The 27,922-nt window shown below is 42.3% G+C and overlaps 1 pseudogene; it reads right to left on the reverse strand.

Moving 5' to 3' along the window:
- Positions 1-1,207: 1,207 nt before the first annotated feature.
- Positions 1,208-27,826, reverse strand: LOC121923363 (annotated as a pseudogene).
- Between the last annotated feature and the right edge of the window lie 96 nt (positions 27,827-27,922).

Raw genomic sequence — 27,922 nt, forward strand, 5'->3', positions numbered from 1 at the left:
GTGGCCATGTTCTAGAAGCGTTTATTCCTGATGTTTCGCCAGCATCTTCAGAGAATGTTGGCATAGAAGAGAGCTGGAGATACACATACACACACACACACACACACACACACACACACAGAGAGAGAGAGAGAGAGAGAGAAGGGAGGAAATTCGATGTTAATCTGTGTATGATGATCACCAATTAGCAGACACTAATCCTCCTTTGCATATCCTCACACCCTGAGGCCCTGCCATCAACAACAGAACAATACACAGATTAATGTGGAATTTCCTCCCTACAGTATATAGCACGCCTGCTCCATACGTGGGCGCACCATATGTGGCTTCCAGTTTACGCAGAAGCCGTGCTGCAATCAATTGAATGGCGTGCATACCCATGGCATGCATTTGCCGCACCAAACACAAGCCCCATTCTATTGAATGGGGTTTGAGCTAACACGGTATTTGCCTTACGTGGAGGGGGGAGCAGAATGGATTCCTGCGTAAGGCAAGGCTCCACTGTATATATATTCAGCTCTCTTCTGTGCCAACATTCTCTGAAGATGCTAGCCACAGATGCTGGTGAAATGTCAGGAATAAGCTCTTCTAGAACATGACCACATAGCTCAAAAAACCCACAAAAAATTATGGATGCCGGCCATGAAAGCCTTCAACTTCACATAACTCTGGGGTGCTCAGCTTTGTTCAGCAGATGTTCCACCAGTCTCTTCTTAATAACCTCCAGGGAAAGAAGGCCCAGAAACCGTGAAGATGTAATATTCGTTTGTGTGCCTATTTTGCTTGGACGTTTTGTGTGCCAACTTTGAATAAGAGAGACTCAACCTGTATCTAAATACTTTGTTTTATAATCATATTCCATTAGTTTTATGTGTGTGTATATTTCACATTGTATACCTTCAGCATACCTTCAGCAAGGCTGGCTATTTGTGGTTGCTTCTTTTACTTTGTAAAGCACCATGATCACTGATGGCACTATATAAAATAACACCAACAATAATAATTGGGGTGTGGCAGAACAAGGCATGGCTGGCTAGAAGGGCTGGACTAGTGAATTTCTAATCCCCCCTTCCACAATAAATTCTATGATTCCATAACAACATAGTTTGTCTTCTGAAACAGAAATGTAAAAGGGTTTCTCCACACCAGGTTTCCTGTATTTTTTTTAAAAAAAAAAACAGGCCAAGGAAATCTGTCACAGTCAGGCTCATGATTAGGCACTTCTAATTGTTTTTAAATTCATTTCTAAGATACACAATGTCTTCTTAACATTTTAATTGGGAGGACAGGCTAATGCCAGCCATTGGCTCAGAAATCAAACGAAAACATTCCATCTCAACTAAGGCAGAATGGTGAAGAGGTGCCGTAAAATGCAGAAATGAAACAAAATGTTTCTTCCCAAAATACACTAACCAGTACCAACCAGTCCACATGCATAAATTCCCTGTCCCCTCATCAACTGTATAAATGCTTCATCTTTTGTTTGTCTATTCACTGTAGTGCATAGCTTAAAGAAACAAAGGTCCAGTTGGTTGGTTTCACAAATATCCAACCTATCCATCATATCTTTTAGTAGTGAGGTAAGAGCTTGTGATTGTGGGCAAGAATACACACCACTAGTGCCACCTCATTATGCCAGTTGGGTCCAACCAGGCAATGAAAAAAATTCAACAGACACTCTGCTCAGTTTACAACTTTCCATCATGCAACTGTAGTTCCATTTACCATTTCCACTGTATTTAACGTATGGAATGGCCTTTCGTTCCCCATTTGGGCTCCCTTCCAAATGTATTGGACGATAATCCATCATCTCTAGCCTGACAACACGGGAGTTGTATTCCCATTCTTCCAGAAAAGTGTCAGCTATAAGTCACCTTTTACCACTTTGAGAATCATGGTATTCGGCCATGCAACAAACTTTTATGAGGTTCCCTGTTGTGGTGGCGGCTGCTGCCCCTCTTCCAGTTTGAACATGTTTAGCGCTTCCCTAGCATGGATCTTCTGGTGTTTTACCAGTACCGTGCGGTGAGTGAACCTTTTTCCGCAGGTAGTGCACTGATGAGGCCTCTCGCCCGTGTGGACTTTCTGATGCCGGATGTGGACAGCCCTATCAGAGAAGCATTTCCCACAAGTGGCACACTTGAATGGCTTCTCCCCTGTGTGAGTCCGCTGATGCACCATCAAGATCTGCCACTGGCTAAAACTTTTCCCGCACTCAGAGCATGTATAGGGCCTCTCCCCTGTATGCACTCGATGATGCTTGACTAGCTGTGAGGATGTGTTGAAGGATTTCTCACAATCGGGACATTTGAAGGGTTTCTCTCCCGTGTGGGAGCCCTCATGTTTCCTGAGGCTGGAGTTGCGGCTGAAGCCCTCCCCGCACTGGCCACACTTGAAGGGCTTCTCCTTCATGTGGACCTTCTGGTGGTTGAGAAGCTGGGACTTCTGGGTGAAGCTCTTGTCACATTCCAAGCAGTAGAAGAGTTCCTTTTCTACGTGGACTCGATAATGACGAGTAAGGACTGAGCTGACGGTAAAGCTCTTTCCGCACTGATCACACGTGTAAGGCCTCTCCCCCGTGTGGGTCCTCTCATGGGCCACTAAGGTGGATTTGAAACTGAAGCATTTCCCACAGTTCTGGCACATGAAGGGCTTCTCCCCTGTGTGGGTTCTCTGATGTGCAGCAAGAACAGTGCACCGACTGAAGGTTTTTCCGCACACACCACAGGTTTTCTTCCCTCTGCTTCGACGCCTCCTCTTGACAACAACAGGTTGGCTTGGATCACCCTCTACTCCTACTGGAGGAAGGACTTCCACTGCCTTCTGCTCTTGGCAGTCTTCCCTCTTCTGCTCCCTTCCATCATTGCAACTTGCAGAAGATTCTCCATCTGCATGGGGCCAAGGGAGTCTTGTCCAAGAAGTGCCCTGGAGCTTCTCTGGTTCAGGATCTTCCAACTGAGGTTCTTGCTGCTTGGCCTCGATCATCCAGTCATCACCTGCTGGAAAGAAAGGATAAGAGTGATGCACGAGGATAGCAAGAGCCCTGATGAATAATAAAAAAAAAATTCTATGCTGTACAAAATAATAATAATAATAATAATAATAATAATAATAATAATAATAATAATAATAATAATGCACTCATCCCTCCACGTTTGCGGCCTTGACTTTTGCGGATTTTATTAACATGTTAGGAATCTCTAGGTCCTGCAGCGCAACTCTCTACCAAAAGTCGCACTGAAGGAGCTAGAAATTCCTAGAGAGAACACTACACAAAGCATTTGTAGCTCCTCCAACACAATTCTATGATCAATGTCTGGCAGGTGTTGAACACGACTTGTACTGGATGAGCAAGAGATTCCTACAGAGATATGCTCTCAGGTAAAAACACAATGTTTTTGTTTGCGGTTTTTCACATTCACGGTGGTCCTGTGCCCCTAACCCCAGTGAATGTGGAGGGACAAGTGGAAGAAGAAGAAGAAGATCATCATCATCATCATCATCATCATCATCTGGCCACAGAGGGATAGAAAGGCCTGCTAGCTCCATCAGGCCTGGCCTTGATTAAGAAGCAGAGCCCTTCCTCCGGTCCATCTGCCTTGGTCCAGGCCTTAAAGGGAGAGAAGAAATGTTGGACCTGATCTCTTTCCCCACCACCATTCCCTTCTCCTTTTGTGTTGATCCTTTTTAGATTGTAAGCCTGAGGGCAGGGAACTGTCTAATTAAAAAAGATTGTATGTAAAGAGCTGTGTAAACTTACAGCGCTATATAAATAAAGCTTAACAATAAGATATGATAGCTCCATTTAAGTATATGAAAGGGTATCATACTGAGGATGGAGCAAGTTTGTTTTCTGCTGCTCTGGAGACTAGAACATGGAACAATGGATGCAAACTACAGGAAAAGAGATTCCACCTCAACATTAGGAAGAAGTTCCTGACAGTAAGAGCTGTCTGACAGTGGAACACACTTCCTCAGAGAGTGGTGGAGTCTCCTTCTTTGGAGCTTTTTAAACAGAGGCTAGATGGCTATCTCGGGCGTTCTTTGATTGTGTCTTTGTGCATAGCAGGGGGTTGAACTGGATGGCCCTTATGGTCTCTTCCAACTTTGTGATTCTAGAATCTGGACTATAGATTCTATGATTCTATAATAAAAAGAATAATAATAAATTTTATTTTTCTTACCCACCTCTCCCCAAGGATTGACATGGGGCACAACATAAACACATAATACCACTTAAACACATTACGTTAAAACACAAAAAAACATTTCACTGTCAAATAGTTCTTACCATCAGGAACTTCTTCCTAAAGTTTAGTGAGAGTCACTTTTCTTATTAATGATTTGAGTGCCTTAATTTGGGTCTTTGTCTTCTGCAGCAATTGCAGAAAACATGCTCATTCCATCATCGACCTGACATTTCTTCCAGGAATTGTTTAGCACTCTTAAAAAATCACAACAACATCCACACTAGGGGTCATCATCACATCACAGTAGTCATTTCCATAACTAAAACATATACTGTATGAAAAACCCTGCCCTTCTCTCAGTCCTGAATCAAATGCCAACCCCTTTCAGCAGATGTCCCAAAGTTTCTATGTACAAAAAATGAGGAACGCGTGGCCTTTCAGTTTCTTGACTACACATCCCCTCACTCCTCACCACTATTTGTGCTTGCTGAGACTAAGGGGACTTGGAATCCCCCAGCACTAAGCCCTCCCCCCAACCTTCACAAGCTCACTAAGTTGCATTCACACTGCAGAAATAATCGAGTTTGACACCACTGGCTCAATGCTATGGAATTCTGGGAATTGTAGTTTTGTGAGACATTCACCTTTTCCATCAGAGAGCTCTTGTGCCACAAGAAACTACAACTCCCAGAATTCCACAGCACTAAGCCATGACAATTAAAGTTAAACTGGATTATGTCATAGAATCATAGAATCATAGAGTTGGAAGAGACCGCAAGGGCCATCCACTCCAACCCCCTGCCATGCAGGAAATCCAGATCAAAACATCCCCGACAAATGGCCATCCAGCCTCCGTTTGAAGACCTCCAAGGAGGGATGGAGATGCAGCCCAAGTCCAAAATGCTTACCATCTGAATCAGTCTCGCCATCAACCTCATGTTTGACCTCTGGACAAAGTGGTTTTTCTCCCAGGTTGGATTCCTGAGGCTGTTCAACCAAGGGAAAGCTCAAAGCCACCTCCTGGATCAGTCCTGGCCTCTGAAAAACAGCAGCCAAGCATCAATGAGGAACCAAGAAGGAAGAAAGGGAGGAGAGATGTTGCTGCACACAGAGAGATGAGTCTCCCAAGTCTCCTAAGAAACCACTTTGAGCACAGCCAATGAACTAGCAGTGGTAGGGTTTTCCTAAACATTTGAAGCACAGGGCCTGAGTTGCGTAAAGTGTGGCAGAATGCAGCCCTCCAGATGCTGATTGACTGCAACTCCTAATGTGCCACTCAACCTAGTCTAGATTAAGAAAGAGAGCCCTTCCTGCCATCCATCTGCCATGGTCCAGGCCTCAGAGGGAGAGAAGAACCACTGGACCTGATCCCCCTGCCCCACTGCCATTCCCTTCTCTTTTTAGATTGTAAGCTTTTAAGATTGTAAACCTGAGGGCAGGGAAGCATCTAATTAACAATTTATAAGCCACCCTGGGAGCCTTTGTGGCTGAAGAGCAGGGTATAAATATTCCAAATAAATAAATGAGAACACCTTCTCACCTCTTGCTTCAGATGTGTAGCCCTCTCTTCCTGCCTTGGTGCAAAGTCTTCTGCCAGGGCCACTGCGTGATCGCAGGTTTGAGGGCGACATTTCTTGACCCAGTTCTGGAGCTCCGAGGGCAGGATGGCCAGGAACTGCTCCAAGATCACCAGCTCCAAAATCTGCTCCTTGGTGTGTCTCTCTGGCTTCAACCATCGGTGGCAGTGATACCAAAGGCGACTGCAGGCCTCGCGGGGCCCCTCAGCCTCCTGGTACCGAAATTCCCGGAAGAGGGTCCGCTGCACGTCCATGGTGACCAAGTCCTCTCTCAGAAGATCCTCCACCTTCGTGGTCTCAATCCTCCCACAGTTCCCTTTAGGATCTCGGCTGAGGTCCGCCAGTCCTTTGAACCGCCGATACACTTCAGCCGCCCCCTCCAAAGAAGCCAAACAAGCCTTGGCGTTCTCCCATGGTTCAGACTCCAGCTGTTCTGGCTTTTCCAACCCTGAGTTACGGGCCTGTGCTGCCTTCAATGCTGCACGAGGGTCTAAATATTTCAACCTCCGGTCACCTGCTTCGCTCTTTATTTGCCCTGGGTCTTCCCTCTTCTCAGACTTCTGATCATTCATGGCTTTGGGTTCAAGAGAAGGACTCCCCACTTTCTTTGAAGTCAGTCCAGATTCAAGGCCTGCTTGGTTTGATTCTTCTAGCGGCCTGTGTTCTTGACCCACTTGCTCCAGTTCTCCCAGCTCCTCTAAAGCCAAATCTGGACTTTTTCCTTTCTCTGACATAATTTTGTGTCTCATGGCGACTGTTCTCGCAGCTTCTGGATGAGAGTTTTATTGCACCTCAGTTGGAAATACCATACACAAAGCAATAACAACAGTGCCACGCTGGGACTGAATTATGTACTCATCCTCAGGTTGATACAACAAAATCAATGGGGTATTTTCAGTCTTAGTACGGAGTACTGTAGTTCCATAGGCAAGGAAATTATTTTACTAAGGAGATAAGGCAATCCTTTCCTGGAACAGGAGACAAGACAGACACATGCAGAAAAGAAAAGAAATTTTATTTATTTATTTATTTATTTCATGGATTTATACAGTAATAGCATTTACATTTCTATACCATTTATCAGTGAACTCAGCATCCTCTAAGCAGTTTACAATCTGTAAGCCATATGCCCCCAACAAGCTGGGTACTCATTTTACCTTTACAAAAGGATGGAAGGCTGAGTCAACCTTGGAACCCCTGGCATCGAACTCTCAACCTTGTGGCTGCAGTACTGGCATTTAAACACTGTGCCATCTTTCTCCAAAATTGGGATTCAAGGCGGGATTCAAGAAAGAAAAAATAATGTTGATCATTGCTACAGTCACATCCCATCTTTTCTCCTAACTGGCTTTAATGCTTCTTCTCCCTCCTGACAGGCTTTATACTTATAACAATCCTGTGAGATAGGCCAGGTTGAAAGAAAGGGGGCGGGGAGAGAGAGAGAGAGAGAGAGAGAGAGAGAGAGAGAGAGAGAAGAGAACAATACAGCACTACATTGTTATAGTGGTCTTGTTCCACTTTTACTGCTTTGGCTGCTTCCTGCAGCATTCTCGGGTTTGTAGTTTAGTAACACTTAAAAACTCTCTGGCTGAGAATCCTAAATGCCTCTTACTAAAATGCAAATCCCAGGATCCCACAGGAGGCAGCCAGAGCAATAAAAGTGGAGTAACACTACTATAACAGTGTAGTGCGGTATTGTCAGAGACTGGCCCAAGATTACTCAGTGAGTTTCATAAGAATTTGATGCCCCTGTGTCCCAGTCCAAAAGTGTAACCACTACACCATATTGCTTTTGCATCATTGTCCAACAGAGTGAAGGCTCAAAGACCTGACCCCTACAAAATATTGGTGATGCTATCTGTTAGCTCACGCACATGAACCAAGGGGACTTGTTTTGGTCACTGCTCCCACAGTCATCCCTTTTAATCTTGCCTGAGGACCTTTCACAATTCACAATTATAGCACCATGATTCCACTTTAACTTTATATTGTTTTTACTAAGTTAATTTAAATGTCTTTTAAAAATTGTTTTTAAAAGTGTTTTCATCCTGTGAGCCGCCTTTGGTTTCTTTTCGGGAGAAAGGCAGTATAAAAAATAAAATTTTATATACATACATACATACATATATATATATAATAACTGCCAAAGCTGATTCCAAGGCATCCTGAGCTTTGCACCTTAGCAAACACCCTCTGGACAAATCTTCTCAAGAAAACCCTGCAACAGGTCAACCTTAGGGTTACCATAAGTTTGAAACAATGTTAGGGTGCACAACAAGAAAGTACTAAAGCTCTCTGGCTAAGAATTCTAAGTACACCCTCCCCAAACTGCACATCCCACAATGCCATAAGATGTTGCCATATTAGTTAAAATGGAATGCTACTATAGTGTGAAAGAGAGAAGCAACGTGGCACAGTGGTTTGAGCGTTGGACTGCGGCTGTGGAGACTAGGGTTAGATTCCCACCTCGGCCATGAAACCCACTGGGTGACCCTGGGCAAAGTCACACTCTCTCAGCCTCAGGGGAAGGCAATGGCAAACCTTCTCTGAACAAATCTTGCCATGAAAACCCCACAACAGGTTTGCCTTAGCGTCACCATAAACTGGAACGGACTTGAAGGCACATAACAGCAAGGGCAAAAGGATTTCTTGCTACACAGTTATAGCTCTACTATTCCACTCTAACAACATCCAACAGAATCCTGGGGTTTGCAGTTATTTTGTTATTATAGTGGGTCCTTGTTATCCGCTGGGGTTTGGTTAAAGGATCCCCCATGGATAACAAAATATGTGGATGCTCAAGTCCCATTAAATATAATGGCACAGCAAAATGGTGTCCCTTATATAAAGTGGAAAATCAAGGTTTACTATTTAGAATTTACCCTTTTTGGGAATATTTTCAAGCTGTGGATGCTTGAATCCATGGATAAAAAGGGTTGACTGTATATGCTTTCAAATGACTTGGGGATGCTTTGATTTGGATTTCCTGCATGGCAGGGGGTTGGACTGGATGGCCCATGCGGTCTCTTCCAACTCTATGATTCTATGACTTGTGGTAACCTTTGCCTAGAATTTTCTTAACAAGGTCAAGAAAGTAGGACTTAACCAAGGTCCCCAGTGAGTTTCCAGGGCTAAGAAGAGATGTATTATTTTATTTTATTCATTTATTTGATTTCTATCCTGCCTTTCGACCCAAAGGGGCCCAAGGTGTCTCATCTCTACTGTTAGAACACCTGTTGCTGAGCACCTTACTCTTTATTGCATCATAGTATATTTATTATTTACCCACCAACAGTGAAGATTCTTCTCCTAGTTCCAAAACACACTGCAGAAATCATCCAGTTTGAGACCACTGCCCTGGCTCAGTGCTAGGGAAATCTTGCAAACTGTAGTTTACTGTGGCACCATGGCTCTCTGATAGAGAAGGAGAAATGTCTCACAAAACTACAGTTCTCAGAATTCCCCAGCACTGACTCAGGAGTTTATCACACTGGGGCTAATTTCGGCATTAAAGAGAGATTAAAGCACATTTAAAGTGAAAATGGTGAGTAATTGTGTGAATGATTATCACATGTAATTGCGCAAATAAAGTGATATCGCAAATGCACTTTTGCTGAAATCCTGAAAGTAAAAAGATGTGCGTTAATGCTTCTTTGTGACCACTTTAATGGCATATTTTGTGCGACGTCATACAAAAATATATAACAATTTGTATAAAAGTAGTCCTCAAAAAAGTAAAGCTTGACACTGGCCTCACTGAACACCATATACTCAGACCATGAATCCCTTTATCTTGGAGGGCAACAGAAGCTGCATCCGCATTGTAGAATTAAAGCACTTTGACACCACTTTAACTGTCACAGTCCATACTATGGAATGTTGGGATTTGTAGTTTTGTGAGCTATTTAGCCTTCTCTGTCAGAGAGTGCTCTGGTGCCACAGCAAACTACAAATCCCAGAACTACATAGCATGGAGCCATGGCAGTTAAAGCCGTGTCAAACTGCATTCATTCTGCCGTGCAGATGCCGTGCAGATGGAGCCAAGTCTGGGCTTAGTTTCCAGAGCACTGGTTCTCATTCTTGCCACACGCCACACTACTGCTGCAAAGGCAGGGTTTCTTGCAAAAAAGGAACATAATAAATGCTTGCATGCACACACACACACACAAGCTATGAGCCAGCCCCACATCTAGCCCCCTTGCAAGCAATGCTGAAGAACGACAATGTCCATGCTCCCCTCTCTTACCATGGCAGCCCCAAAGCTATGGGCCAGCCCCACATCTAGTTCTCTTGCAAGCAATGGACAAGGATGGCAAATCCCACTCTCCCCTCTATCATTGCAGCCTCAAAGCTAGGGGCCAGCCCCACATCTGGCTCCCTTGCAAGCCATGCAGGGCAAGAATGTCAAAGCCCATGCCCCCCTCTCTTACCACTGCAGCAGCCTCACTTCCAGAGGCCAAACTCCAGGCTGCCTTCCTTTCTTCCTGCCCCTTTGCAAAGGGAGGGAAGGAAGAGGAAATGGTGACCTTTTTCTATGCAGCTAGCAGCCATCCCATCCCCAGTGCCTTCCCACCATCCACTCTGGGAAGCCCAGCTCTCTGGGTTTAACTCTTCCCTGCCTCACTTTCTTCTTCCCCCAAGAAGCCACAAGCTGGGCTGCTTTTGCAGCTGCTGTATGCCTTCAAGTCACTTCTGACTTGTGCAGACCCTCAGGCAAACCTATCACAGAGTTTTCTTGGCAGAGATATTTTTTTCCACACTGGCTTTTGTGGCTGAGTTTCTTTTTATTGCTTTAGTTTACTGTGTTAGTGTAGTCTGCAAGTACAGGTTGAGTCTCCCTTATCAGAAATGTTTGAGACCAAAGTGTTTCGGATTCCAGAGTTTTTCGGATTTTTGAATATTTGTAATAATAATAATAATGATAAAATTTTACTTGTATCCTGTTTCTCCTGCAGGATTGAGGCGGCTTATAACAGTAATAATAATAATACTAATAAAGTTTTATTTATATGCTGTCTTTCCCGTAGGATCAAGACAGCTCACAGCATCAGATAAAACACAACATACAGTTAAAATACATCCCATTAATTCCCTTAATTAATCTTATTATCCCTAAAAATTAATCTCATTATCCCCTCCTCCTAAAACAACATCATAACAATTCTTACACAACCATAATAAATAAAATATCATTTAAATCATTAAGACTGTCAGAGACAGGGAGACAGGTGATTTCAGTATTCTGTATGATGATCTATGTCAGCAGGAGACCAGTATATATATTTGCATATACATCATGAGATATCAGGGAGATGGGACCCAAGTCTAAACATGAAGTTCATTTTATGTTTTGTATTCACCTTGTGCACATAGCCAGAGGTAATTTTATACACAGTATTGTTAATAATTTTGTGCATAAACTGTTTGTGTAGCATCAGAAAGCAAAGGTAGCACTATTTCAGCCACCCTTGTGCACCATTTTGGAACATTTTGGGTTTCAGAATCTTTTGAGCATCGTGGATGAAGGAGACTCAACTGTTACAGCTGAGTTTGGTTTTAGCGTTATACACATAAGGGTTTGTATGTGCACTTACGTTTTTATTTTTTTTCTTCTGAATGTTTTTATATTGATGTTCTTGAATTATACTGTCTATATAAAAATGTATAAATACATACTCAGGCACACAAAGATGCATATACAGTTGGCCCTCCTTATCCACAGACTCTTTATTCATTGATTCATACATCCACATGTTGAAAATATTTTTAAAAAAGTAACTAAGCCAGACTATGAGTATTTCAGTTAAGCACAAAACTATAATTTCTCAGCTATCCCAGGAGTTGTGTGCTTTTATGATATTAACACTCTCATCATCCTCACCTGTATCTTGCCTTCTCACTCAGAACTGAGATTTCTACCATTCCAACTACTTTTAAACTCCAGTATAGGCATACCTTGTTTTAAGATGCTTTGCTTTAGAGTACTTCACTAATGTGACCCTTTTAAATTATGCAGTCCAGTGCCATTTTATTACCCACAATCAGTCTGTTTATAGCAGTTATGTACTTCAACTCTCAATGTCATATTCTGGCAATTTTTAAATTTATTATTTTTATTTTTGCATCTTTTATTTAGGCCTAACTCTATTGCACACCTAATAAATACTAGTGTCAGTATGTTGTTAGGCTTTTATATGCACTGGCAAATGGGTGTGATTTGCTTTAAGGCGGTATTTGCTTTACAGCAGTGGTGTGAAACGTAACCCACTGTATAAGTGAGGTATGCCTATAGATTGCAAAAGGCTTTTTACCAACCCTTATACAAAAGAACTTGAGCATGTTAAGTTTTAGATTGCAAACTCAGTTCATAGTTATGGTTCTGACATAGAACTGAGGCAGCCAACAATGGAAGGTCCAGGACCACTCTGCTATTCCAATATCATCTCTTATCAAAAACAAATGCAGATTATCAAAAACAAAGTATCTGGACGTCAATTTCTGATTCTCCAAAATGAGTATTGGGAAGTGTTAAACAGCACACAGAGGCCTTGAAACCTATTTTACAAATAAACTATTGTATTTGGAGCTTCCAGAAGCCTCAATTCATCTTCTTCTTCTTGAGAGAAAATAATCAAGGGATTCTGGAAGTATCAAGGGCCATAAAAACATCCTTAGAGTTAAAATGGAATTTGTTTCTGCTGCGCTGACAAACAGGTTTCATTTGGGGGAAAATCACCATTTTTCATAGGGCCTATTCAGACTACACTTTACCCCGGATTAGGAATCAAGCCTTGCACGTGAATTTCATATTCGCTCAAAATCTGTCACAATCCATTTCAAGGCATGCACCAGAATTCCGTGGCAAATGCCCCTCAGCCCGGGGCATTCAGAATCGGGTTAAAAGCCGTTCCTTTTGGGGGGAAAACCAGGTTTTGCAAAATATGAACTTGCCCCCGATCATGATCGGGTCAAGTTCAGGGGAGGGATTTCGGTCAGAGGGTAGGCAGAGGGCAGAGCATTCCCTCCCCTCATCGGAGGAGGACAGAGCCTCAGGATTGAAAAAAGGGTAATCAGGGTGACAGGGTGCAAAAAAAGGGAATTGAGGTGACAGTGGTTTTTGCTTCAGGGAGGGTCAGAAGGAAGGAGGAGGAGGATTGCCAAGGGAAATCGGATTGCGGAGCCAGGAGGAAGGAGCTTCTCTTTTTATTTTTTATTTTTGACAGTCTATGCACATGATTTTTTGGGTGACATAGAATGTGTGTGTGCTTGCTTGTGCTACTTTCATTTACTCTTGCTCCTGGAACTTAAGAGCCATTATTATTATTATTATTATTATTATTATTATTATTATTAATAAAATTTATTTATATACCGCTATTCCATGGATCATAGCGGTTTACAGCATAATAAAAACAATTTAAAAACACAATATACAATAAAATAGCAATATAAAACCAACAGTACAATTACAAGGCTGACAGGATGGAAAAAAACGTCACATTCAGGGGGAGAAAAATAACACCAATGTTCATGGGGGGAATGCCTGACGAAAAAGGTAAGTCTTCAAGTTTTTCTTGAAAACATCAAGGGAAGTGGACATGCGGAGCTCATTAGGGAGTGCGTTCCAGAGTCTCGGGGCTGAGACAGAATAAGCCCTCCTCGTGACAGTGTAGCGGACATCTGGAACCATCAACAGATGTCTTTCTCCTGATCTAAGAGTGCGGGGCGGACTATATGGGGAGAGGCGGTCCTCCAAGTACCCTGGGCCCAAGCCATATAGGGCTTTATAGGTGATAACCAACACCTTGTATTCGGCCCGGAAGCGAATAGGCAGCCAATGAAGATCTTTCAAAATAGGTGTTATATGGCTGGCCCTGGAACAACCAGTGACCAGCCTTGCTGCCATATTCTGCACTAACTGAAGCTTTCGAGATTGGTACAAGGGTTGCCCCATGTAAAGCGCATTACAGAAATCTAGTCTATTATTTGTGTTATATGAGGATGCTACAGGAATGCCTGCGCTGCATTTCCCTTTCATTTCCAATTGATTCAATGGGTCTACTTAGGTTGGAACTGATAGGTCACTCTCTCTCAGCCTCAGTGGAAGGCAATGGCAAACCTCCTCTGAAGAGAACGTAAGCTGGAAGAAAAGGGTCAGTTCAGGTCAGGTCAGAGGCAGGACATGAACGGAGCTCGCATCAGGCACCTTCCCCCCCTTTTTTTATTTTTTAAAATTATTTTTGGCAAAAAATGTACATGATTTTTGCTTGAGGTAGATATATAGATAGATAGAACATGGCTAGATACTTGTTAACTTTCCCTTTCGTTTCCTCGCTTCCAGCAAAGGGGGAATGCTGCAAAGAGTACTTTGCAAGAGGCTTATTTCCTTTGCGATTACAGTTTGAATGTTACAATACTTCTCTTTCCAATTTGGCAAATTGATACAGGCTTTTGCTACTGTCTCTAAGGAATTCAGGGGTAGCCTAAAGAATGCATGGCATGGCATCCTTTTCTGGCATTCCAAGGTGAGGAATATTATTATTATTATTATTATTATTATTATTATTATTATTATTACGGTGGCAAGGAAGGGTGATACAGGATGCAGAGATGGCATTAGCTTGCATTTTGGGGTTGAAAATGGGCCCAAGGGCAGGTCATAACCTGCACTGACCCAAATGCCCACAACACACACACACACACACACACACAAGGTTTTTAATTTGACAGAATCTGCGCATTCTGGCACCTGGCTCTTTAAAAAAAGGAGAGAGGGAAGCACACTTCTGATGCCCCAATGATTGCTGCAAACATCACCTATGACCGTCGCGGAACTAAATTTGATTGACAGCCAGGCACCTTCATGTTAAACCCGATTTCTCTAAGAGGGCATTCGGGTTAAAATGCCCGATTTGTAGTGGGCACTTGCTTACAGAGAGATTCGGGATGCAGTTACATCCAGGGCAAATAGCTCAGTGTGAATAGGGCCTAGAAGGATAATATATGTGAAGAGAATAAAATGAACATCTGTAACCATGTGCATGTCTAGCTGGCTGCCTGTTAAGTGTGAGTCTTTTTTAAAATAATCAGATGAAAACCTTTCTGGGCACTGGTCCCAGTAAGCCCTAGCATGACTGTGCCAAACCAAGTGTTGTTTTACAGGCATATTTGCTACTGCCTCACCTTAGGCAGTCATTTGGGGAACCTTGGGCCCTGAGTTCCAGTCCTGGCTGCAACTCTAAATTCATCACACTTTACATTTGAAATTGAATGAAATGTTTTCTTTTTATGCTTTCCATTATGCCAGGAAGTATTCTCATTAATTGAATTTTACCCTCAAAAATAGTCACAGCACAAAAGAAAAAACTATATTTTCATATACAGCAAATAATAAAATAATAAATAATAACATTTTATTTATATCCCGTTTCTTTGTTAAAAACAACCGAAGTGGCTTACATATTAAAATTTCATACAAAGTGCAATACAATGCATTTTCCCCCCACATTTCCCCCTAAAAAAGGGATTAAACATGTTATAATTAAAACAATCTAGTAAAATAAACAGTTTAAAAATTAAATAAAACAGATGGAAAGATGGTGCACACTACATGATGGGAGACTCATTTATGGCTGGGTGATTCTATTCAGGGAAAGCCTGAAGGAAGAGATTCGTCTTGACAGCTTTCTTGAAGCTGTCCAAGTAGTAATTTGACGGATCTCATTCGGCAGGCCGTTCCACAATCTGGGAGCGCAACGGAAAAGGACCTCTGGGAGGTAGCAGTCAGTCTAGTCTTTTTAAACTGCAGTAAATCCCCCCCGAGGACCTGAGCGTGCCGGGTGAATTATACGGAAAAAGGTGATCCCTCAGATAGGTTAGGCCCAGGCCATGTAGGGCTTTAAAGGTCATAACCAACACCTTGTACTGGGCCCGGAAACTAATAGGCAGCCAGTGAAGTGATTTCAGAATAGGTGTAATATGGTCACTCCTAGATTTTCTGGTGATCAGCCTGGCTGCCATATTTTGTACCACTTGAAGTTTTTGGACTAGGCACAAGGGTAGCCCCAAGTAGAGTGCATTGCAAAAGTCAAGTCGTGAGGTCACCAATGCATGTACCACAGTTTCCAGGTCCCCCGGTTCCAGGACAGGACGCAGCTGGCCTATCATCCAAATCTGATAACAAACTGATAACAAGACAGCTGGCAATGCTCAATGTCAAAGGTTTGGGACATACTTTGGTAGCCTTTCACAACTGCTTCAATATATTCCATCAGTCCCTCAAACTGCTTTATTATTCCCATCCTACATAGTTTATTTGATAATTAATAGACTGTGAGTCATAATTAATATTTCTCTTATCCATTTTCATATTTAGAACATCCACATGGGTGGTTTTGTGATGCTCCACAAAAAGTGGTCTTGTATAAAAACTTTCCCCACAGTACACACACTTATATGGTTTCTCTCCGGTATGGGTCCTTTGGTGTGCAATAAGATTGGAACTCAAGTTGAACCTTTTCCCACACTCTGAACACTGATAAGGTTTCTCCCCTGTATGAGTCCTCTGGTGTCTGATAAGGCCTGAGCTACAAGTGAAACTCTTGTCGCAGTATGAGCATTCATATGGCTTTTCTCCTGTGTGAGTTCTTTGGTGTACATTAAGCTGGGAACTCACACTGAAGTATTTGCCACAGTCTGAGCACTGGTATGGCTTCTCTCCTGTATGAGTTCTCTGGTGGGCAACAAGGTTTGAGCTCAAAATGAAGCTTTTCCCACAGTCTGTGCAGCTGTATGGTTTCTCTCCTGTGTGAATTCTCTGGTGTCGGATGAGGCTTGAGCTGCAATTGAAAGTCTTTCCGCAATCTGTACAGTCATATGGTTTTTCTCCTCTGTGTGTTCTCTTGTGTGCATTGAGACTGGACCTCAAATATACACTTTTGGGACAGTCTGTACATTTATAGGGTTTCTTACCTGTGTGGATTCTCTCATGAGCACTAAGGCTTGATCTCACACTGAAACTTTTCCCACAGTTTGTGCATTTGTACGGCTTCTCTCCTGTATGGGTTCTCTGATGTACACTAAGTTGAGAGCTCACACTGAAGCTTTTCCCACAATCAGCACATTCGTATGGTTTCTCTCCAGTGTGTGTCCTCTGATGTCTAATGAGGCTCGAACTGCAGCTGAAGCTTTTCCCACAATCTGAACATTCATATGGTTTGTCCTCTGTGTGAATCCTCTGATGCCTAATAAGACTTGAACTACAATTGAAACTTCTCCCACATTCAGCACACTGATAAGGTTTCTCACCTGTGTGAATTCTTTCATGTGCAATAACATTTGAGCTTTGACTAAAGCTTTTCCCACACACGGAGCAAGCATAGGGTTTTTCCCCCTTGTGAATTCTCACATGTGAAATAAGGGCAGATTTCTGGCTGAAGCTTTTCCCACAATCTGAACATTTGTAGGGCCTTTCTCCTGTGTGAATTCTCTCATGGGCAACGAGACTTGATTTCAAACTGAAGCTTCTCCCACATTCTGAACACTCATAGGGTTTCTCTTCTGTGTGGATTCTCTCATGGGCTATAAGGCTTGAGGTTTGGCTGAAACTTCTCCCACAGACTGAGCATTCATATGGTTTTTCCTCTGTGTGGATTCTCTCATGGGCAATAAGAGTTGATTTCTTACCAAAGCTTTTTCCACAGCTCAGGCACTGGTATGGTTTCTCCCCCCGTGTGGATTCTCTCATGGGCAATAAGGTTTGAGCTGTTACTGAAGGTTTTCCCACACTTGTTGCACATGAGCTGCCTCTTACATTTATTAATTCTGTTTTTGTTACCAGTTCCACAAAAGACTGACTTATCCATATCTTTTAAGCCCCTGGCTTTGTATTTTTCACTCTTTTCCAAAACTCTCTTCCTGCTCAAAAATCTAGAAAATGTATTTTTCTATTTTTCTTTGCAGTTTACAATGTGCATCAGAACAGTCCATTAAAAGTTGCTTTCTCTTTTTCCTTCTCAGTCATCTGTCTCTGAACTGTTGAAAGAAGTAAAGAATGAAGGTAAGTGACACCATCTTTTTCTAATGCAGAATTAGGGCTGTTTAGAACATGGCTCCTTCCTAGGGAATCCTGAGATACTATAGGTTTAACTATAATTTCCAGAATTACATAACATTGAGCCATGGCAGTTAAAGCACTGTCAAAATGTATTAATTCTGCAGTGTAGATGCAGCCTGGCAGCCAAGACAAGCACTGGTCTACAGATATGACTTCGAGTAACACTGGACCAAAGTGCTCTAGCAGAAGAGTGTCTCCCCAAACTACAAATTCCAGCATTCCTTAAGATGGTGCCATAAGTGGCATGAAGCTGATATAATGATATTTTATTTATTTTACTTTTATCCCACCTTTCTCCCAAAGTGGGACCCAAGGCAGCTAACAACATAGATAAAACACACTTTAAAACAACAATTAAAATTGTACTATTAAAATACAATAAAAACAGAAGAAATTACACAAAACGATGCACTGTAGGTACACTTTTAGTGACAGAGGAAGCCAACCAAAAAAGGTGTGTCAAACTCACTTGCTTGTTAAGCTCCCAACACAGTGGAAGAAATGAGGGAGAAACAAAGGTTTGCCAGAGGAGCAAAGACTATGATTGGAAAAAGAAGAAAAAGTTTGATACTTCAAAAAACATTTCCAGGAATTCATTTTAAACATTTGTTGTTGTGTGCTTTAAGTAATTTCCGACTCATGGTGATCCTAAGGCAAAGCTATCATAGGGTTTTCTTCACAGGAGGGTTGCCCTTGCCATCCTCTGAGACTGAGAAAGTGTGTCTTGCCAAAGGTCACCCAGTGAGTTTCCATGACCAAGCCAAGATTCGAACCCTGGTCTACAATGTCAGAGTCCAATGCTCAAACCACTATGCCATGCTGGCCCTCCTGTGTCAAGTGAATCTAGAAATGTTCATAGACACTGGCTTCACATCCTGAGACTCTCAGTCTTAACTGAGATAATATCTGAAGAGCTGAAGTGGAGGGAGAAGCAGAGTGTGGGGCCAAAGATAAAAGCAAGGCCTTCCTTCTTCCCAAACACTGGTCCTTGAACTCTATAAGGAATGGCGCAGGGGGCTGGGTATGTTTTGCCTGGAGAAGAAGTGGTTAAGAGGTGACATGATAACCCTATTTAACTATCTGAAAGGGTATCATATTGAGGATGGAGCAATCTTGATACATCTGACCTTCATATATGAGCCCATACAGACAGGCCAAAATAAAGCTGCTTCGGGTCACTTTGAAGGTATGCTATTTAAATGAGGCATGTGTCCTAAGAGGCCAGAAGCCGCACCAAAGCCATGCTCTACTCCTAAGCACAGCTTTGATGCGGCTTCTGGCCTCTTAGGACGCATGCATCACTTAAACAGCATTTCTCCAAAGTGACCCAAAGCAGCTTTATTTTGGCCTGTCTGTTCAGGCCCATAGGTTACCTTCTCTTTCTATATTAGTGTTATCTAATAAACCAATTTCACATGTCATTTTCTTTTTAACATCATAGCCCAGCTTTTTGACCTTTCAAGTAGTTAACACCTGTGTTCAAGTCATTTCTGACATACAGAGACTCTATCGTGGGTCTTTCTTGTTAAGAGTTGTTCAGTGGAGGCTTGCTATAGCTATCCTCTGAGGCTGAGAGAGTGTGACTCGCCCAAAGTCACCCAGTGGGTTTCATGGCTGGACCAGGATTCGAACCCTGCTCTCCTGAGTCCTAGTCCAACACTCGAACCACTGCACCACACTAGCTCTCAGTCAGAGTTTTAATCCCCTTTCTTTTTATTATCCTTATTTATATTATATTATTATTATTTATATCCCGCCTTTCTCCCAAGGCTGGGACTCAGGGCGGCTTACAACATAAAACAACAACAACAACAACAACAACACACCATACAGTTAAAGGATCAGTTAAAGTTAGGAATTAAAAACATAAAAAATATTATATATTAATATATTATATAAATTTTATATATTAATACAATATATTTTATATATTGTATTAAAATATAATATTTTGTATGTTTTTAAGTCCTAACTTATATAAAATATTACATATTAAAATAGGATTAAGTTGCTACAATCATTAAAAACAAATTCAATACTAAAAACCAAGCACTTTAAAAACATATTAAGATTATTTCATTTTATTTGCATGCCGCCTTTCTCCCCGGAGGGACCCAAGGCGGCTCACAGATTTAAAAACAAAACACAGCATAAAAGCCGCAAAGGAAGCCTACCGACAATGCATTCATTCTATTGTATTGTACAGTACTGTATTGGCTTCTTTTTTGACCCAAGACCCGGATGTAAGCTCAGCCGCCGAAGGATCACTTCCGCCCTTCCTCGTCTCCTGCCGCTCTCTCTGTCTCTATTCTTGACTTCAGCGCATCAGAGGCAACGGGAGGAGACAAGCACTCCGGCCTAGAGCGGCCACTCTGTTGGCAAATGATGTTCCAGCGCCCCCTGCTGGTCAAGCCCCCCTCCCCAGGGGAGATAACAGCTGTGTTTGGTCCAAAATACACTGCAGAAACAATCCAGTCTGAGACTGCTTTAACTGCCCTGGCTCAATGCTAGGGAATTCTGGGAACTGTAGTTTTGTGAGGCATTTGGCCTGTTCTGTAAGAGAGCTCTGAGGCCACAATAAACTAGTTCCCAGGATTCCCTCGCATTGAGCCCGGGCAGTTAAAAGCAGCCTGTGGCCTGTTACAGACTGCCAAAATAAATCCGCTTTGGGTCTCATTGGAGGTATGCTATTTAAATGATGCATGGGTCCTAAGAGTCCGGAGGTCGCCCCAAAGCCACACTCCATTCCTAAGCACTGGAGTGCAGCTTTGGTGCAGCTTCTGGATTCTTAGGATGCATGCAGCATTTAAACAGCATACCTCCAATGAGACCCAAAGCAGCTTTGTTTTGGCAGTCTGTAACAGGCCTCAGACTGGATTATTTCTGCAGTATGTTTTGGAGTGTTGTTTACTGCAGTTCTCAGCACTGGTTTGGCTGGCCAGGTGTGATGGGAATGGGGGTCCCTCACAAAACTGGCCATCCTTGAGCCCCATGACAACAACATTTCCCTCTCAGGCTGCATCTGCACTGCAGAAATAAAGCAGTTTGACACCACTTTAAATGTCACAGCCCCATGCTATGGAAGGCTGGGATTTGTAGTTTTGTGAGGTATTTAGCCTTCTCTGTCAGACAGTTCTGGTGCCACAACAAAGTACAAATCCCAGGATTCCATAACACTGAGCCATGACAATGAAAGTGCTGTCAAACTGCATTATTTCTGCTGTGCAGATGCAACCCGAGGAGTCTATGTGGGATAGGCCAACACTTCTTGTAGGTAACTCCATCATCCAAAATGGCTACTCAGCAACAATCGCAGCAAACATAAGCAGCACACATCATAACAGATTTTTTATTGAAAACGTTTCAGTCTGTCTTCTCATCTACAGAGCCAAAGACCACTAACAGCAACAGAAGCATAATCACAAAAATGGACACAACAGAATCACAAAATAGAAGGAGCTACCTGAAACTAGATTAAAACCACCGTAGAACAGCAACACGGAACTGGCATCGATGAAGATCTCTGGTCAAAAGATATCTGGCCACTACTGTATTTGAATTAAGACGTTCTAAGACCATTGGTCATTTAGTTTGCTACAACTATTGATCCATGGCTTAAGAACCTTCTTCACAATTAGTATTTATATGTTTGGGACTAGAGTTTTTAAGTTTGAACAACTGATTATTTATCTGATTTATTAAATGTTCTAATATTTGTTCTACGATTATTTGTTCTACTATATATCTATATCTATCATTTATTCTTTTATTTTAGTGAGTTGGGTCTTGCATCCCTTTCTTTCTTTGAGCTGGAAACAAAAACAAACCCAGAATTTTTACAGTGGCCTGTATTTTATTATTATTATTCTGGGCCTAAAAGATGAGAGACAGAAACTGGTAGCAGAATGTCATCCTTTCCTTGGATTTTGGGAAGATTAAACAGAATATTGATACTAACATCTCTGCATGATATTCTGATGCCTGCAGCACCATTTATAAATGTGAACACTGAAAATGTGTTGGGTTTTTTTGAAATAGGAGTGGTGGATGTTTCCCATGCTAAGAACGGTGAAATGGCTCTGGGTATTATTCCAGATTTTATGACTATCCAAGATGCTGAATCTGCTCTTCCCAAATTAGGATAAGAACAGGACAGAAATTATAAATAAACCTTGGAGTGGTTCTACAGCACCTCTGATTTAGAAGCCATCACTTGGCCTTAACTGGAGATGTGATTGTACAGAGGGCCCTTGGTATCCGCTGAGGTTTGGGTCCAGGTCCCCCTATGGATACCAAAATCTGTGGCTACTCAAGTCCCATTATATTCAACAGCATAGTGAAATAGTGTCCCTTATATAAGATGGAAAAACATTTTTTGAATCATTGAATTCAAGGATAAAAAAAAATCTGTGGATACAGACAGCCGACTTTATACTTCCCTGCTGTTAAACAAGCATTACTAGTAAACAAACTACTGTACTTTGGAATATAGCTTGCAGTGAAAAACAACTCCTTAACAAATTTCAGGAATACCTGAGTAACAATTTGGGACAAGGTGAACACAGCAGTTATTACTATCTTTTTCAGTTGTGACATACTGAGATGATTGTCAGTGAAATCCATGCCCCAAATCCTGGCCTGTCTTCAGATGGCTTTTTGACTACAGAAGGCAGGTGCTACTACTGAAGTACTCCCATCTTCCAGCCACTTCTAGGGACTCTCAAGCTTTGTGAGTTCTTTTATGCTTAGTAAGGTGCGTGCTGTAATTGAAAGTCTTCCCACATTTTGAGCACTCATATGGTCTCTCTCCGGTATGGATTCTCTTATGTGCAGTAAGGCTTGTGCTCCGACTGAAACTTTTCCCACACTCCAAGCATGTGTAAGCCTTCTCTCCTGTGTGGATTTTCCGGTGATCAGCAAGGTTTGTCCTGTAAGTAAAGCTCATTCCACACTCTGCACATTTGAAGGCTTTCTCACTATTGTGGCTTCTTTGATGCGAACTCAGGCTCGTGCTCAGAGCAAAGCTCTCTCCGCACTGCAAGCATTTATATGGTTTTTCACCAGTGTGAATTCTTTTATGCGCGGTAAGGGTTGTGCTCTGATTGAAGCCCTTTCCACACTCCTGGCATTCATATGGTTTCTCACCCGTGTGGGTCCTTTGGTGTCCTATGAAGGTCGAACCCTGACGAAAACTCTTTCCACACTCTAAGCATTTATATGGCTTTTCCCCGGTGTGGATTCTTTGATGTTCGGTGAAACCTATGTGGCTAGTGAATTTCTTTCCACATTCCCAGCACTTATGCTGTTCCTCATCTGCATGACTTTTTTTATGGAAAGAAAGCTGTCTGCTCAACATAAAACTTTCCCCACATTCAAAGCATTTATAGGGCTTCACCCCTGTGTGAGTTCTTTGATGAGAAGTAAGGTTTGACTTCTGATTGAAGCTTTTCCCACAGTCCAGGCACTGATATAATTTCACTGCTTGGTGGATCACCTGATGTGAAGTAAGGCTTGCTCTAAGAGGGAACATTTCTCCACATTCTGAACATTTGTATGATGATTTCTCAGGACAGATCATCTGATTTTGATTGCTAGAGGCCTCTTTCCGCATTTTATGTTTGCTTGTTTCCAATGACTTTTCCTGTGGTTCTTTACAGCTCTCTGGAAGAAAGAAATCTGATTAGGAATACAATTCAGAAATTCAGCCCTAAATCCAACTGCTGGTCAAAATGGAGTAAACCCATGGCACAAATAAGATTAATATAAATATTGATTTGCCATTCAGTAGCTGCCAGTCAATGGCTCTCTTCAAATTGGGACAGGACTGAATTTAGGCTAGGGTGGGGAACCATGCAGCCTGTTGGATGTTGTTGGACTGCAAATTCTAGCATCCCTAACCACTAGCTATGTTGACTAGAGCTGCTGGGAGTTAGAATCATAGAATTGTAGAGTTGGAAGAGACTGCAAAGGCCATCCAGTCCAACCCCCCGCCATGCAGGAAATCACAATCAAAGCATCCCCGACAGATGAGCATACAGTCTCTGCTTAAAGACCTCCAAAGAAGGAGACTCCACTACACTCCGAGGGAGTTTGTTCCACTGTCGAACAGCCCTTACTGTCAGGAAGTTCCTCCTAATGTTGAGGTGGAATCTCATTTCCTGGAGCTTGCATCCATTGCTCCGGGTCCTAGTCTCTGGAGCAGCAGAAAACAAGCTTGCTCCCTCCTGAATATGATATCCCTTCAAATATTTAAACAGGGCTATCATATCACCTCTTAACCTTCTCTTTTCCAGGATAAACATCCCCAGCTCCCTAAGTCGTTCTTCATAGGACATGGTTTCCAGACCTTTCACCATTTTAGTCGCCCTCCTTTGGACACGCTCCAGTTTCTCAATGTCCTTTCTGAATTGTGATGCCCAGAACTGGACACAGTATTCCAGGTGGGGCCTGACCAGAGCAGAATATAGTGGCACTATTACTTCCCTTGATCTAGACACTATACTTCTATTGATGCAGCCTAAAATCGCATTGGCCTTGTTAGCTACCACATCGCACTGTTGACTCATGTTCAACTTATGGTCTACTTGGACTCCTAGATCCCTTTAGGAGAGGACAGCACAGCCACAGAAAAGCCAATGTGCCAGAGACCTCCTTGTGTGACGTTTGAAAAAAGGATTTATGTTAGCACAAGAGTTTATGGGTTGGCATTGGCCTGTTAGGGGGCCTTGGATGGTCACATCCCGAACACCTTTTTTTGCCCCCAAATGTGCCCAGGCACTGGGTACAAATTTGTTATATTCTTGTCCCTTTGGGCCATTTTGGAGTCAAGAAAAGCCCAGGAAGTGACGCAGAAGTCAACTTCCAGTTGGAAAGAAAGGCCTAAAAGGATGGGAGCCTGTGTGGTGTAGTGGTTTGAATGCTGGACTATGACTCTGGAAACCAGTGTTCAAATCCCTGCTCGACCATGGAAACCCACTGGGTGACCTTGGGCAAATCACACTCTCAGAGGACTGCACGGCAAACCCCTTATAAAGAAATTTGCCAAGAAAACCCCATGATAGGGTTGTCTTAGGGTCCCCATAAGTCAGAAACAACTTGAAGGCAAACAACAACAACAAAGGTCTAAAAGACCTGGAGTGGTGGCGGGGGGTGGAGGAAATAAATGTAACAAAATTGCATTTTTGAGGGAAAAGGGGGACTGGAGAGCTCTTCCTCACCCCTGTACCCCCAGTTACATTATGAATCCAAGACAATAAAAAATGAATCCAAGACAATAAAAAGCTCTTACCTTTTTCAGGGTCTGGGAGAAACGGATCTTCTCCTTCTTCCAGCCGTGAGATGAGATCAGGTCTGGGAACTTTTGGGGAAGGGAGAGGAAAAGAAAACAGAACCAAATCAACCCAATAACTATACTGTTGTTCCGAAACTGAACTGGTATTGATGGGAAGGAAGGGTAGTAGTAAGTAAGTAGGGAAGAAGGTTAGAGTAAGTGAGATAAGGTCTGAAGATAGAGGAAAGCAGGGGTAAGTGATGGGATAGAGACTGACATAGCTAGGTGTTTAGGAGAGATAGGATAGTGATTGGTACTTGAGGAGAGTATGGAAAAGTGAGGAATGAGAAAAATGAGAATGAGAAGCATGAAAGGTTTGATTTTGAGAAGTGGTAAGAAGGTTTAGGTAGGAAGGTCTAAAGGTGATAAGGAAATATGTATGGAAATGTGTAAGTAAGAGAAAATTGAATTGTAAATGCTGTTAAAATGGTGATAAAAGAATTGGATCAATATTAGTATGTAAATATGTACATTATGGTCTGAATGTATGACGCAGACGACGCAGTGCCAAAGGAGCGCAGAAAAGCTGTAGTGCTGGTGGCTATTGTGTCCTGCAGAAAGGAGCCACTTTTTGCGGCTCCTTTTTGCACTGCGGAAAGGCCAGATTGTGGCAACAGCATATAGTTGCCACAGCCCTGATCCAGCACTGCAGGCCGCCCCTTAGATGTGATCTGTTCAGCCCTTAGGTTTATGGGAGGATATGTACATTATGAGAGGATATGTACAGGCTGGGGAAGGATGTGATAAACAGCAAACCCATGTGCCTTTTATTTTAGTACTATCTAGGTCTCTGAGAGCCAGCATGGTGTAGTGGTTTGAGTGTTGGACTACGACTCTGGGAGACCAGGGTGCAAATCCCCACTCAACCATTTAAAAACACTGAGTAACCTTGGACAAATCACATTGTCTCAGCCTCGAAGGGGGGGAGGGAAGAAAACCCTCTCTGAACAAATCTTGCCAAGACAGTCCCAAGACAGGGTTGCCATAAGCTTGAAATCACTTGAAGGCACACAACAAAAACAATGGGTTCAGATCATAAGTGTCCTTACCTAGAGATGTCACATTCCTGTAGTTCTCAAGCATGACCTCTCTGTACAAAGCCTTTTGGGCCTGACTCAACACAGCCCATTCCTCCTTGGTAAAATACACAGCCACCTCTTCAAACATTGTGTGCCCCTGTAAAAGGAAAATCAGGACATTTTATGCATCTTTCCTTGTTCAGGACTGACTTACAAACTATACAGGCATCCCTCTTTTAACAAAGCCTCTGACACAGTACCTCCTTTTTACAAAGTCTTTCAATGGCCACCTAGCCCCCATTTTTTCTTCCTCATCCTCTGTCTAACTGGAAGGTTTTTAGCAGTATCAGTAATGGCAGAATGGTGAATGAGGGCTGGAGAAAGATAGACTTTTGGTGTTGGGTTGCAGCAATGTGTCTGCAACAAAACAATGGAATAAAGCCTGAGCTGAGAACAGGGTTAGTTGGTTTAACCCAAGTTTAAAGAGGGCTTAAACTAGATTGGCTTAAACCATGGTTTGTTTAAACCAAATGACTTTTTCTTTAAAAGACTCATGTTTCTTAAAACTGATTATTCTCACATATATATGTATATAATCTGGCTATTATTACTATTTTCCAGTCCATTTACTGAAGCAACAATGGTAAAATTTAAACATTTTAACAGTTTATTGGCAGTGGTTCATTGTTTGATCAGTATCTTCTTTTTAATCACTTTATTTTAAAGTGAAGACATACCCTTCAGAAACAATTCCTTTAACAGAAGTTCAACCAAAACAGCTTGCTTTGTTTAAAACAACAACAACAACAACTATTATTATTATTATTATTATTAAAGTGAGTACCCATAACTTCTGAACTGCATTTTGCTATTTAATTTACTGATTTAGTTGTTTTCGGATTTAGTTAATTTAGTTGTTTCGTTCTTGTGTCTCTTCAAGTCCTTTCCAACTTATGTCGACCCATGCAATTATCCTTGGACACCTATCCTTGGGCAAGTCACACTCTCTCAGCCTCTGTACAAATCTTGGCAAGAAAATGCCATGATAGGGTCTCCATGAGTTGGAAATGACCTGAAGGCTCACAACAACAACAACAACAACAACAACAAGCAGCTCCTATACATAGGTTACCAATTTGGGAATACAATTCCAAAAGTTGTATTAAAAGATGTAAGTCATATCAAGGCTTCTTTGGATTGTTAAGGTTTGAAAGCATTATTAGTTGTTAAATATTGTTAAAACTTTGTAATGTTAAGGTTAGACAGCATTATTAATTGTTAAATATTACTCAATAACCTTGGATTGTTAAGGTTAGAAAGCATTATTAGCTGTTAAAAATTATTAAAAACTTTGGACTGTTAAGGCTAGAAAGCACTATCAAATGGTAAAATGTTTCATTTAATTTAAACAATTAATTAACTGAATTAATTTAAAAGCTAAACGTAGCTATTGGCTGGCAACCTGAGTCTCTGGCCACCGCCTTCCCCTCACCTTCCTCCTGTCCCAAAGCAGGGACTCCATGCCACCTCCAGCTGAAGCTAAAGAGACTGAGCAAAACAGCTGGGGCTCAATGGACTTCCGCCAGCTGCACACTTCTGGTTCCTCATTCATTCATTCATTCATGGCTGCCATATGCGGGGCAGGGATCTACAGTATAGAGGCAAATTAGGTGGCTCTGGTGGGAGTCTCT

This window comes from Sceloporus undulatus, chromosome 2, assembly GCF_019175285.1.
Source record: "Sceloporus undulatus isolate JIND9_A2432 ecotype Alabama chromosome 2, SceUnd_v1.1, whole genome shotgun sequence".
In the NCBI taxonomy this organism is placed as follows: domain Eukaryota; kingdom Metazoa; phylum Chordata; class Lepidosauria; order Squamata; family Phrynosomatidae; genus Sceloporus; species Sceloporus undulatus.